Source organism: Aquarana catesbeiana, linkage group LG04 (assembly GCF_042186555.1).
Source record: "Aquarana catesbeiana isolate 2022-GZ linkage group LG04, ASM4218655v1, whole genome shotgun sequence".
NCBI lineage: Eukaryota > Metazoa > Chordata > Amphibia > Anura > Ranidae > Aquarana > Aquarana catesbeiana.
The window spans coordinates 79,583,707-79,597,698 of NC_133327.1; positions in this window are offsets into that span (position 1 = coordinate 79,583,707).

Consider the following 13,992-nt stretch of genomic DNA (forward strand, 5'->3'; position numbering starts at 1 on the left):
TCAGCTGTTCTGTGGTTCCGTACTGTGCATGCGTAGAAACATCATGTGGCCCCGCCTCAATACCCTCAGATACTAGACAAATTAGCCGAGCCTAGCAACCAATCGCGGCGCACACACGGGAATGATTTCACCACACGGCCCGCCTCCCTCTTCCCTCCTTTCGCTGACGCAGGCACCGCCCATGGACCAATGAGAGCCGAGCTCGGGAGCTTCGTTCACAGCCGCTGTTCAAACGTCTCCTGTGGCAGTGAGTAACAGTGCAGGCAGGCTCAACCGGGAGATTGTGCCGCACTCGCGGGTGTCCGTGAGCCCGCTGTCAAATGCAGGAGAGTCGCAGGAGACTTGAGATGTCTGCACTGGTATAGCTGCATTTAATTGCCACTGGTATAGCTGCATTTAATTGGCACTGATCAGGCTGTATTTCATTAAGGTGGGGGGGGGGGGGTAGGCGCCGGCGCGAAGCGTCACCTACCTGAAATGAGTTTTCCACCTCCCTGAAATTAGCTTTTGCAGGTTGGGATGTCTGAGTGTGTATGTGGCCTTATTGCAGCTTTGTATTCAATAACACATCAATACATGTGTTTTTTTTGTTTTTTTGGGTTTTTTTTGCAGCTAATGTAAGTACCTGAGTTTAACTTGCTATTAGCCTCTTTTAATCCCATATACAGCATCACTCCCGTCTGCCACACTTAGACAGGAATGTAACAGATTTTATAGTAGCTTCCTTCAAAAAAGCAAGAAAACCTAGCAAAGCAGACACTTGAACATCACCTTATGAACTGTATGCTCACAGGGCACCTATGGAGCTATGAAGCCCATGGCTCACTAATAAGCAGCAATTCCAAAAACTGAAGTCACATTGGCCCTGCTTCCTTACACCCCTCACAATTAGTTTTTCCCCAAGACAGACAGGCTTACGGGCCAATAATGTGACACAGGAGATAAAAGGCATGACATCAAGCACAACTTGTAACACCTCTACAAATGCCTGCTTTACATATTTAAAAGCTAACTATAAAAAACAAACTGCTAATGATAAACACAGGAAGCTGAAGTGCTTTTTTGCCCAGCATGTAGGCAGGTGCAGTCTATTTTCTCTACTGCAGGTGGTGCTCTCTGCAGCTGCACTGTTTGTTGGAGAGGAAGTCAAGAGGAAGAGGATTCCTCTATGTTTCCTGGGTCACTAGGGAAGCTATCCTAAAAGATGCTGCCACCCCATGTGACTCTGGCAGCCATCTTGGGTCAGGCAGAGCCTATTTAAAGTTTGGCGCCCATTTCACAAGTGGGCAATGTAGGGAAAGGTACCCCGCCTGTTAGGGATAGTGTTATCAGTAGGGAAAGGTTCCTGAAGGGTAGGGAAAGCGTAGGGTCTGTGAATCCTCTAGACATTTTCTACAAGACAGCCAGGCAGCATTCTGCTCTCTTTGTATTAAAGAGGCACGCTTCTCCAGGTGAGACAATTTAGGCTTGTTAGACTCCACACGTCAATACTCGCTCCTGCATACTTGAAAAAATATTGGCTGCACAGCATGACTAATCCTGAACCCTTTTATTGCAATATCCCAACATGGCAAACACAGAACAATGATGGGCTACAGATGGTTGACGCATTTCACACATAGAAGCTGTGCTTAATCAACTGCCGATGATTATTAAGCTCTTAGCGCCAGCCCCTCCCAGCCCTTTAAGAGGATTATGACGCCAGGAGGCGGGCATGGCTTAAGATCACTTGACCGCAGTGATTGTCTGTCACGGCGGTCACATGGTCCGAAAACATTTTGGTTAGGCCACGGTAACTGTGGCGGGAGAGGTGAATTGGGGGCAATTCACGAAAAATAGAAAATTCCTATCAAAATACTTACAGTAATTTTCCTTTCCTGATGGACTCCATGGCAGCCACATGTGGGTTTAGTCCCGCCTCTACTACCCTATAGGACATTAGTCCCATAAATCTTTGCTCCCTGCCCACGGCCGTGTTCAGTAACTAGCCTACTCCAGCCATTTGGGAGGGAACTCCTGCTGCCATGGAGTCCATCAGGAAAGGAAAATTACGGTAAGTATTTTGATAGGAATTTTCCATTTTCCTGACAGACTCCATGGCAGCAACATGTGGGAAATAACTCGCCATACACACCCGGGTGGGCAAAAAATGCTGAACAAAAAGATTTATTTAACACTGTCAACCGACAGCACCTTCAAACCAAAATTGACAGAAGATAAAGTCGCTGGCTCAACACAATAATGAGACATAAAAGTATGAATTGTTGACCAGGAAGCTGCTCTGCAGATTACTTCAAGCGCAACATGAGACTTCTAGTAGAGTGTGCTGTAACCGGCTCAGGAGGAGCCAAGCCCTTCTCTTTGTAAGCCCATTGGATAGCTTGAACCACCCATGCCGCAATGGATCTGACAGAAGCCCTGAAGCCCTTGTTCTTGTTCCAAAGAGGTAGTCAGATTGTCGAAAAGAAGCTGTAGCCTCCAAGTATTGCTTCAAGGTAACTCCCATATCGAGAGGGTGTGGATCCAGACTCTCAGCAGAATTAAAGGTAGGAAGAGTGATATCCTGGTTCTCATGGAAGACCGAGGTGACCTTGGGATTTGTCCCTAGTATCGGGATTAGGACCACTCTACCCGGAAAAAAAGTGAGAAAGGGTTCCCTTGAACCTAAAGATTGAATTTCAGAAATCCTCTTCGCTGAAGTTATGGCTATCAGAAAAGAAGTCTTGAGGGTTAGCTCTCTGACTGAGAGAGGTTTGTTAAGTTGTAAAAAGAAATCAAGAACTAATGGTAGATCCCATATGGGGAATCTAGGTTTCCTCTGCAGTCTGAGTCTGACTGCCTCTTTAAAAAACTGTTGGACTAAAGGGTGTTTGGCTCATGCGACTCCGGAGAAGGCCGAGATTGCTGAAACCTGAACACGGAGAGTACTTACAGACAGTAAGATATCCAGTCCAGTTTGCAGGAAACTTAAGACGTCCTGAACCGCCGGGACACTACAAGAGTTGGATCTGGAAGACATATGGGTTGTAAATTTTGCCCAAATCCTCTCATATACCCGATTGGTACTTCTTTTTCTTGCACTAAGAAGAGTGGGAATGACTTCTTCAGGGCAACCTAATGCCTCCAACCTTCCCCTCTCAACAACCAGGCCCTTAGGCGCAGGTGATCCGGGCAGGGATGTAGTCTCGATCCCTGAGACAGAAGGTCTGGTCTGGATGGTAAAGGAATTGGATCCCAGACACTGAGAATTGTTAGGAGGGGAAACCAAGGCCTGTTGGGCCAGTAAAGAATTATGGCTATCACCTCTCTGACCTGAGTCTCCGCAGGAACTGAAGAATGATAGGTTAGAGGGAAGGCATAAGCTTTACGGAACCACCATCTCTCCGTCAAGGTGTCCACCCCATAGGCTTGAGGATCCCTGTACCTCGAGTAGTACCTCGTCAGCTTCTTGTTGCAGGGGGAGGCAAATAGGTCGACTTCTGGGGAGATCCCTAATGTCAAGATCCAACTGAATACCTCCTCGTGGAGAGACCACTCGTTGTTGAGGATTCGGGAAAGGAAGTCTGCCTGGACGTTCTGAACCCCGGGAACATAAGTTGCTGTTAAACTTACTGTCTCAAGTTCCTCTGAGCCCAGGTCATAGTTGGTTCTACCTCTTGCAGTAGGGATTGCGTTTGAGTACCCCTTTGTCTCCTTATGTATGCCACTCCCGTGGTGTTGTCTAGTCTGAGTAGAACCGAGGTTCCTGCAATCAGATGGCGAAATGCCAGGAGAGCCTGGAATGCTGCTCTCAACTGTAAGATGTTTGACACCTTTCTTCTGGAAGGAAAGTCCCAGGTGCCCTGTGCTACTTCCGTTAAGCAGTGGGCGCCCCAGCCCCTGTTGCTGGCATCTGTTGTTATTGTTACCCATGTGATGGGAAGAATGGAGTGGCAGTTGCAAAGGTTCTCCCGCTGAAGCCACCACGGAAGGGAATTCCTCATAGATGAAGTAATTCGAATAAGCTGGGCTTTGTTGCCTGTCCACTGCTGAAGAAAGCCTTTTTGGAAGGGCCTCATCTTCCACTGCGCCCACTTCACCATCCGAATCGTTGCCACTATAGTGTCGATAATTCTCAGGCATTGGAGGGCATAAAGATGGGAAACAGAGAAAGCCGGATGAAATCTGTCTCTGATTGTTGAGATCTTCTCTTCGGGTAACGAGATGGTACCTCTGACTGTATTGAAGAGGGCTCCTAAGAACACTAGAGACTGAGACGGATCTAACTGACTCTTCTCCAAGTTCAGGATCCAACCGAATTCCTGATGTGTGGAGATCACCTGACCCTGTGTACTAGGAGCTGGTCCTTGTCTTGAGCCAACAGTATAAGGTCGTCTAAGTAATGATGCAGACGAATCCCTTTGGTTCTCAGGAGAGCAAGAACAGCTAATAGGACCTTTGAAAAGACACATGGAGAAGTTGATAACCCGAAGGGAAGGCACGTGAACTGTAAGTGCAGCCTGCCCACAGAGAAGCGGAGAAATTGTTGAAAACTCTCTGCAACGGGGACATGAAAATAAGCGTCCTTGAGGTCTATGGAGACCATCCAGTCTCCTGAATGGACGGACAGCTGGATTGTAGACAGCGTTTCCATCTTGAACTGTTCTTTTTTGATAAAGCAGTTCAGATGGGTCAGATCTATGACGGGCCTCTAAGCCCCATTCTTCTTTTGGACCATAAAGTGAGGAGAATACATTCCCATGCCTCGCTGATTGACTGGGACAGGAATAGCAGCAAAGATTCAAAGATTCTACGTAAGCTAAATGAATCAGCCTTTTTTCTTCTGAAGTCGGAAGAGGGGAGGGGACCCACCTGAGTCTGGGAGCATCGCTGAAGATCCAGGCATGGCGGAGGAGACCGGCTTGACAGTCCAAAAGTCGTGAATTGAGGCCGCCCAGACATGCCGAAAGTGGAAAAGACGAGCCCCCACCTGGCCTGTCTGGGCGGCCCCAATCTCAAAAAGATTTGGTCGGCTCCCTCTCCCCTGTCGAACCGCTCTTAGTGAACTTTTTGAAGGATGATTGTCTTGCCTGCCAAGACCTGGAGAATTCATGGCCCGGTCTGTAACTGCGAGCTTCCCTGGCCCGTTCCTGGTACTGCTTTCTTGGAAAAGGTTTTCTCTGGCCTTGCAAACGCCGATCTTGAGGAAGGAACCCCAATTTTCCACCAGTGACCCAGGTTATGGCATCATCCAATTTGTTGCCAAAAAGAGAAGACCCCCCAAAAGGGATAAGGCACCATACCTGCTTTGAAGCTGGGTCAGCCAGCCAGGGATGGAGCCACAGGGCCTGCTTGGCGGTGACAGAAGAAAGCATGACCCGGGCCACTAGGCGGATGATATCAATCGAGGCCTCCCCCAGAAAAGCAGATGCTAGCCTCAGTTCCTGGATAGGGGAACTCTTTGCTATATCTTCTGAGATGTTCTTAAGTGTCTCGTTCACATTATCGGTCCATACCTCCATAGCCTTGGACATAGCTGCCAAAGCTAAAGCTGGATTACAAGCCATACCCGCTGTAAGATACACTCTCTTTAGATCAGCATCGATCTGTCTATCTAAAGCATCCTTAAAGGAGACTGTATCCTCCAAGGGAACTGTCACATGTCTTACAACCCTCTCAACCAGGGTTTTTAGCTGCTGGTCCGCATCCCCTCTTTCACTAGATGCCTTAGCGTAGCAGAGATCACATAGGGATTTTCCTGCAGGTACTTGTGCTCTACACCCCCAGCAGACACAACTAGCTGGGTGACTGGAGTGAGCCTTTGAGGAGTGAGACCGTTCCTCGCTACGGTGTCCTGATCTTGAGAATGAACCGTAATGCTTGGATTTGGAAGAGGAGCGCTGGTGATGTGATTTTGAAGAGTCACTTCCTCTGTGAGACCTGCGTCATTGTTCTGACCTAAAAGAGCTGAAGAAAGAAAAAGGAAAACACAGGGAACAGAATAGTCAGGGGAAAACAGTGATTAAAACAACATTCCCCCCTCCAACTGCTGGTTCCATCAGAGGGAAAAAAACATCTCTAAGTACCTTTTGTAAGGGGGCTGCCCACAGGCAAGCGGTGGAGAGTCCATGTCTCTAGAGGGATCCATGGGCTGTAAAGACACAAAGATCAGTACCAGGGGCAGGAAGGCACCAGTCCACCTGTCCCCAGAGAGCCACTTGCCAGTAGCCAAGACACAGGGGCAAGAGGAAGTCACCGCAATAGCCCGCAAGCATTCCTAAGCTTGCAGGCCACTTCCCCTGTTTAAATAAACCGCCCCTGTGACATCACCTCCGGGCCGTACCCAGCGCCCGTGTGCATGCGCGAATAGCGGCATTTTGCCGCCATCGCACCTGCGCGAGCCAAGCCTCATACCATACTCTTGCATTGGCAGTACGGCCGAAAAAAGAAACCGGAAGTAAACGGTGGCTGGAACGCAGGAGGAACCAGCCGCCATGCCTGCAGTCTGTACAAACAAACAAAAGAAATAAGGGAAGACATGTAGGGAAAACTAAAACTGCTGCCATGAAAGAAGGAGGAAACATCTCACCACTCCCACCATGATCCATTCACGCAGGCTGAAGGTAAAAAGAAAAACACCAGACTTCTTGGGGCAATAGGGTCACCTGCTAATTGCTGGCTATCCGACCAATGCGCAGCCTGCCTGCCAGTGGCTAGGAATCTGGCTTATTCCAGCGCCTTTTCCAGTGCCCCCTCCATACCCTGCTAGTAGCTAGGGCTTAGCAGAGTAATGCGATCTTCCGTTCCCAAAGTCGCACTCGGCCATCCTTGATCGTGGGAGAGGGAATCTTCGGGTAGGAAGACCAGCACTAGGTCCTTCGGAGGAGGACAAAAAAAGAACACGGCCGTGGACAGGGAGCAAAGATTTATGGGAGTAATGTCCTATAGGGTAGTAGAGGCGGAACTAAACCCACACGTTGCTGCCATGGAGTCTGTCAGGAAATATGTTTTTTTGCGTATGGCCAGGGCCAAGGGGTTAATAATGATGATTAAGCACAGCTTCCTTGTGTGAAACGTGTCAACCATCTGTAGCCTGTCATTGCCCTGTGTGTGCCACTTTGGGATGTTGCAATAAAAGGACTTAGGATCAGTCATGGTGTTCAGCCAATCCTTTTTTCCAGTACTCTGCTCCCTTTGCAGGCGCTGTCAGTCCGGCTGAGCATTGCTCCATTCATATTGCTGAAAACCGTGAGTGCACCGGGTTGGGCAGTCTTCACTTTGGGTTTTGTTGTGAACTATTTTTGCATACTTCAATACAAGTTATTTGTTGCACCACACCACGCTGCACCCACCTACAGGCAAATGCAATATTAACAAATAATAATGGTAAATAACTAGCCCAGAATGTCATCGAGAAAAAACTTTCTTGAAAGGAAAGGAATAGAAGAACACAACACTTACTAAATGCGTCCACAATGGCAGTTTATGAACTCAAACACATTATGCACAAATAGTCTTGCAGCTTTTTGGAAAAGAAACACATAAAACAAGAACAATTACCGGTATCTTGTGAAACTGAAACAATTTCACTTACAAACCAAATGAGCATAGCCATTATCTTCTGCAACTTCATAACATTATGCATGGCTGTAACTATTGATTGTATTGTGAATATGGTTTTCATTTTATTGTTTTTAATCATGCTTTTCTACTAATAAATTTTATTTTTAATATATTTCTGCCTAAATCCTTGGGTACCGAGTTCAAAATCCACCACTTTTGGCCAGGGGTATGCTTGGGGCAGCCCCAGGCTTTTCTTCTCTATAGAATAATATGGATGATGGTACCTACCCCTACCTAAACCTACCCCTACCTAAACAATACCCTAATTGATGCATACCTTTAAACTATTGCCATTATGTACTTTGTAGTAGCTACTGCTACTTCTCTCTTGCCAGTATGACAACTATAAACCCTGCAACAGGGCAACAGTTCCCAAGTAATGGCTGCAACTATACTTCCACTTAGATCACTTTTTCAGGGTTTTTTCGTCCCTATAAACTTACTGTGCTTTACAAGGTTGGCGTTTCTTTTGTTTTTGTTGTATGTTTTCCCTTTGTTTGCCTGCAGGTTAGCAGGTTCCCTTTGACTAAAGAATAGTTGTCTAAATATTTAAAATGCAGCACTGGGCCAAAATGCTGTAAAGCTGTAAATAGGTTAATTTCATTAGTCTGACTACCCAGAAAGTAATTACAGTCTTGTACAGGACTAACATCTGGAACAGGGGTTTCTGCTAACAAAAAGGTACTTTTTTTTTTTACATAAACCTTTTATTGTAAATATTTGAATAGTACATAGGTACAAATGACTCTATGAGCCCAATATAGTCACACAGGTAGGTAACAACAGAACAGAAATATAACATGTCTATACATCTCTGAGACCCCATACACACTATTATGCCCTGTACACACGATAGGATTTTCCGATGGAGAATGTGCGATAGGACCTTGTTGTCGGAAATTCCGACCGTGTGTAGGCTCCATCACACATTTTCCATAGGAATTTCCGACACACAAAGTTTGAGAGCTTGCTATAAAATTTTCCGACAACAAAATCCGTTGTCGGAAATTCCGATTGTGTGTACATAAATCCGACACACAAAGTGCCACGCATGCTCAGAATAAATTAAGAAACTAAAGCTATTGGCTACTGCCCCATTTATAGTCCCGACGTACGTGTTTTACGTCACCACGTTCAGAACGATCGGATTTTCCGACAACTTTGTGTGACCGTGTGTATGCAAGACAAGTTCGAGCCAACATCCATCGGAAAAAATCCATGGATTTTGTTGTCGGAATGTCCGATCAATGTCCGACCGTGTGTACAGGGCATTAGATTTTCTGCAGATTTTTGTCTTCAGATTTACCAAAACCATATAATATGAGGTGAAACTTTAAGAGTTTCAGTTTGTATGCAATCAGGCAGGCCCTTGCACTACATGGTTTTGGTAAATCTGAAGACAAAAATCTGCAGAAAATCTAATAGTGTGTATGTGGTCTTAGATGTAAATACCCTAGTAGAGGGAGGGAAGAACTACTAGAGAATAAAAAAATAAAAATAAATAATGGGGAAAATGGAAGAGTAAGCCTTAGTAATTCTGGCCTATAGAGGAACATATTTCTCCATGAATCTCGTCAGAACTTATTGAGCTAAAAGTGGAAATGTAGGGGTGAGATGCCATGGAGCTAATGCTATCAAGCCGTGCATAGTAAGTGGCTCCAATTCCTCCAACCTCCTCTGTTCATGTCCCTCAGTGGCAGGTTAAAATTAAGTGGGTCCCCTTACTCACTGGGGATAGGACAAAAGAAAAATAAATAAATAATTATAATTAAAAAAAAAACACAACTAAAAGGGGAGGGGGAGGAGGGAGTGAAAATTAGGGAGGGCATGTTGGGGAAAGGGGGAAGGGAGGAAGAGGATAAGAATGTGTTGAGGAGAGGGGGTGAGGGCTTCACCATCTACCCTCTCCAGCTTCCAGTGGTCAGAACATTAAAGTGCGTCACACCTGTAGCATGAGCCAGAGTCTGACCTTAAGATCAAAAGGGTACTTACAGTATATATAACAGGATTTTTGCTGCCAGTTGCAGAACTGCATTTTTCTTGTCGTAAAAAAATGTAGATCTTGTTCTCAAATAGCATTACTTGCTTTCTGCAATTACTGCCGTCCTGGCTGCTGTCCCTGTTTACAGTCAACAAGGGAGCGAAGTCTTGCTTTGGATGGACATGTAAAAACCCAAGCCGCTACATCCCTTTGATGTTAGCTTGTAGAGTGGGGTCTGTACATAGGGGCAGTAGTATTGGGAAGCTTTAAACACTGAATGGGGATTGAGGTCATTGAAAAAAAGGCTGATCAATCTGTGGCCAGAATCAATCAAAACTCTGCCAGAATTCAAGATGTCCAGGACCAACTAGAAACCGCACTCAAAAATTGACGACCTGGAGAATAGAGCCAGACACTATAACTTCAGGGTAAGGGGACTCCCCGAATCAGTGAAAGATGTCCAACCAGCAATAAGAGCCCTCACCAAAGGTATCACTCCGGATATAACCGCGCACTGCCTGGAACTTGACAGAGCCCATAGAGCCTTGCAACCCCCTCGCTCAGACGGCCTCACCAGGGACTTTATAGTTAAGCCTCATTTTTACTCTGTCAAAGAGGAAGTGATGGGAAGATCAAGAACAGCAGATACCCTCACTGCACAGGGACATACAGTCCAGGTCTTTGCCGACCTCTCACCCTATACGGTGCAGAAGCAAAGATCACTTAAACCGCTCCTGTCCTGCAACAGAAAGAGATACCCTTCAGATGGTAACTTCCCCCCAGGACCCCCGTCCTAACCGTGACCAGCTCCTCTTCCTTTGTTGTTATGGGAAGGTGGTTCTGTCGGGCTTCTTCATGGTGGGGACAAGGGAGAAGGGGCTTGGAACAATGCCCATTTATATTTCACTGTTTTTCACCATCTTATTTTTTTTCTCCCATTGAACCTCATTACAATATGTCACTAATTCTCCTATATGGAGCATATGATCGACCATTGTGTATTGATCTGATATTCTTATTTCAGGAGCTATGGAGACCTGCATGGTTAGGTGATTAAAGGCCTGCGGCAGCAACTAGTAGATTTTAGCTCCTCACTGCTATAAGTTTTTGGAGGATTCTCCTAGGCGGGACTGGCTTCTCTCAGGGGTTATCAATAAGAATCGGAGATCTCTGGCGAGGGAGGTCGGTTCCGATGGGGGTCTTGGTATGGGTTTGCTAGTTCTAACAAAATTATTTGCTGGGTGTTCTGTTCAGTTTACACTGTTAATGTTTCTTCCCAGCGGAAGGACCGGAGTGGACACAGTGCTCCTCCTCTAGTCTCAGAGGTACCCTAGTTCACTTCTCAGAGACGATACGAAAACCCTAATTTCAGGGTGCATCAGATCTCTCCGGTTATGGGGTGGGTCCATTCCTACCCTGGGTAGGGCTATGGGTTTTTGGCCACTCCCAAATTATGTTTCCTTTTATCCGCTTCTACTTACTTAATCCATTCTTCTCTTTCTCCCTTTCTATTTTCACTTTGACTCTCTTTAGACTCCCCAGGAGTTTCCATACGCTTCGCTCCAAGGCTCGGGAGATAGATCGTACTGCTGAACAGCCGATCTGTCTGGATTCACCTCTGCGATGGGTGAGCTACACAATGTCATTGAGATTTCTTCCCCTCTGATCCATGGCTGACACAAAATCCCCAACACCCACCTTAAAAATAATCTCTCATAACACACTGGGACTCAACACACCGATCAAATGTCGGAAATTACTCCAACTGTATCATACCATGAATTCTGATATCTTACTCCTACAAGAAACACACTTTCCTTCTACATTTAGGGACACCTTCCTACACCAATGCTACCCACAATTCTTCCTCGCAAACACAAACAACAAAACAAAAGGAGTAGCCATTTGCTTCTCCAAACACATAAACTTCTCTCAGACAGAGGTAGTCATAGATCCCCTAAGCCACTACATCTTAGTGTCGTGTACTATAGACGGTGAAACCTACACCTTTATCTCTTACTAAACCCCGAAAAAGGGCCAAGCAAATTTCTTGGAATCACTGTTATGCTCCCTGTGACAACACTTTAAGGAGACGGTAATTATTGGGGGTGACTCCAATCTGGCCTTCGACCTCTCCCTGAACAAGACGGCTAAAGGGACATCCAGACCCAAATGCCCCTCTAAACAGAGTTCGAAAATTGCACACCTGCTGCCTTCAGCAGGACTGATAGATATCTGGAGGGAGCTCAATCCCCACGCGAACGATTATACCCATGTCTCAGTGCCCCACAATACTTATGTCAGGATAGACCATATATTCCCACAATCTGTGTCCATCCTGCTAACTCTAATGTCCAAAATAAAGATACTCCCCTTTCAGACCACTCTATTGTATCATTAGTCACCCAACAGTCTTTGGGTGCAGAAGGCCCTTTCAAATGGCGACTTAACGAAGCATTGCTCAGCGACCCAATACAGTGTACAATCTTAGAACAAACCATGAAGGACTACTTTCTTGAAAACGACACTGACTCAGTTTCCCTCGCAACTCTGTGGGCTGCTCGCAAAACAGTGATGAGAGGTAAGCTCATTCAGCTCTCCTCCAAGCTAAAGCGGGAACATATAGCCGACCTGCAGAGGCGCACAGAGGAATTTTGCTCCCTAGCTAAGGCCCCAAAATTCAAACCCCAGCAGGCAACCTAATTCAGAACCCAACTAAAATAATGGACGCCTTCCTAGGGTTTTACTCAAACCTTTACGAAGCCAATCCCCTGCCCTCTCCTAAAGTCAGGAACACTTGCTTCACGTACCTCCCTATCCCTTTGATAGCCCAATGCCACAAGGACCTGCTAGAGGGCCCCTTCTCCTCTGGAGAGGTCTTAGATACAATCAAGTCCCTCAAATAAAGCTCATCCCCAGGGCTCAACGGTTTCTCAACTGGTTACTACAAAAAATTTGGTACCTGTCTAGCACCCTATCTATCTTGGTTCTTCAACTCTCTCAGGGATGGAGTTCCTTAGGTAGTGACCTCAATTCTGCATATGTCCCTGTCATCCCTAAACCTGGGAAGGATGCGAGCGAAGTCAGTAATTATCGTCCAATCTCACTTATCAATAACGATCTAAAGATTATGACTAAAGTTTTAGCAAACAGACTAGCGAGCTTCATAGCTACATACATTCACAAAGACCAAGTGGGCTTCATCCCCGGGAGACAGGGTCCAGACCAGATCAGGAGAGTGGATGACATTATCACATTACTCAACTCCCAATGGGATGGGGAGAGGGGTTTCCTCCTCTCGATAGACTTACAAAAAGCTTTTGACAGTCTCTTGGCCATATATCTATGAAATTTTATAGAGATGGGGTTTGGGCCAAACTTTCTAGGTATCATTAGTTCTCTTTACTCATTGCCTAATGCCCAGGTGCGCTTACTAGGCAAATACTCTGAGACCTTTGCTATCAGCAAAGGGACCAGACAAGGATGCCCACTTTCCCCCTTGGTTTTTGCGATAGCCATCGAAACTCTGGCTATCGTGATCAGAACTAACGCTGATATCAAGGGAGTTCTCTGCGGAGAACAGGAGCACAAATGCATGTTGTTTGCAGATGATCTCCTTCTATTCCTTACCTCACCCCTAATGTCTACAAAGTACTCCGGGAGTTTGGCTTAGTATCTGGTCTGAAAGTCAACATTTCCAAATCTGTAGCTCTGAATGTATCAGTCCCCCCTGAAGTGGTCGATCAACTAAAACACAACTTTGCATTCACTTGGGCCACAGACTCAATTCCATATCTAGGCATTAGACTTACACATAACATAAGCAAGCTCTTTCATGCCAAATAACCTCCTATAATTCGTAAATGTGGCGAAGCCTTGGCGGGGTGGTTGAAGTGTGGTCCATCCTGGCTGGGCAGAATTAATGCGGTAAAAATGACACTCTTTCCGCGAATGCTATATTTGTTTAGGTCCCTCCCAATACCAATCAAGAAACAATTCCTCCAAGAACTACAGCCTCAGATTATATCAGATCATCTGGGGAAATAAAGGCTACAGGTGTCCCAAAGAGATTCTTTAGCATGTAAAATCACAGGGGGGTATAGGCCTTCCTAACCTGTGGTGGTACTACCAGGCGGCCCAACTTGCCCAATTCTAAATAGTTTACTCTAGGGGACCTGAACTAGACTGGATTTCCATGGAGAGGCGAGCAGTCCCCTTGAACACGCTGCACTACCTACTGTGGAGGGACTCTAAATTCAGACCGCCTATCATGTCCCCTACCCTCTCTCACTCAGTAGATCTGTGCAATACACTTCACACAACATACTCTGGTCTCTCCAATGCGTCCACTCTCATATATTTTCCACAACCCATCCTTCCCCCAGGCACGAACATCCAAGCGTTCCGCT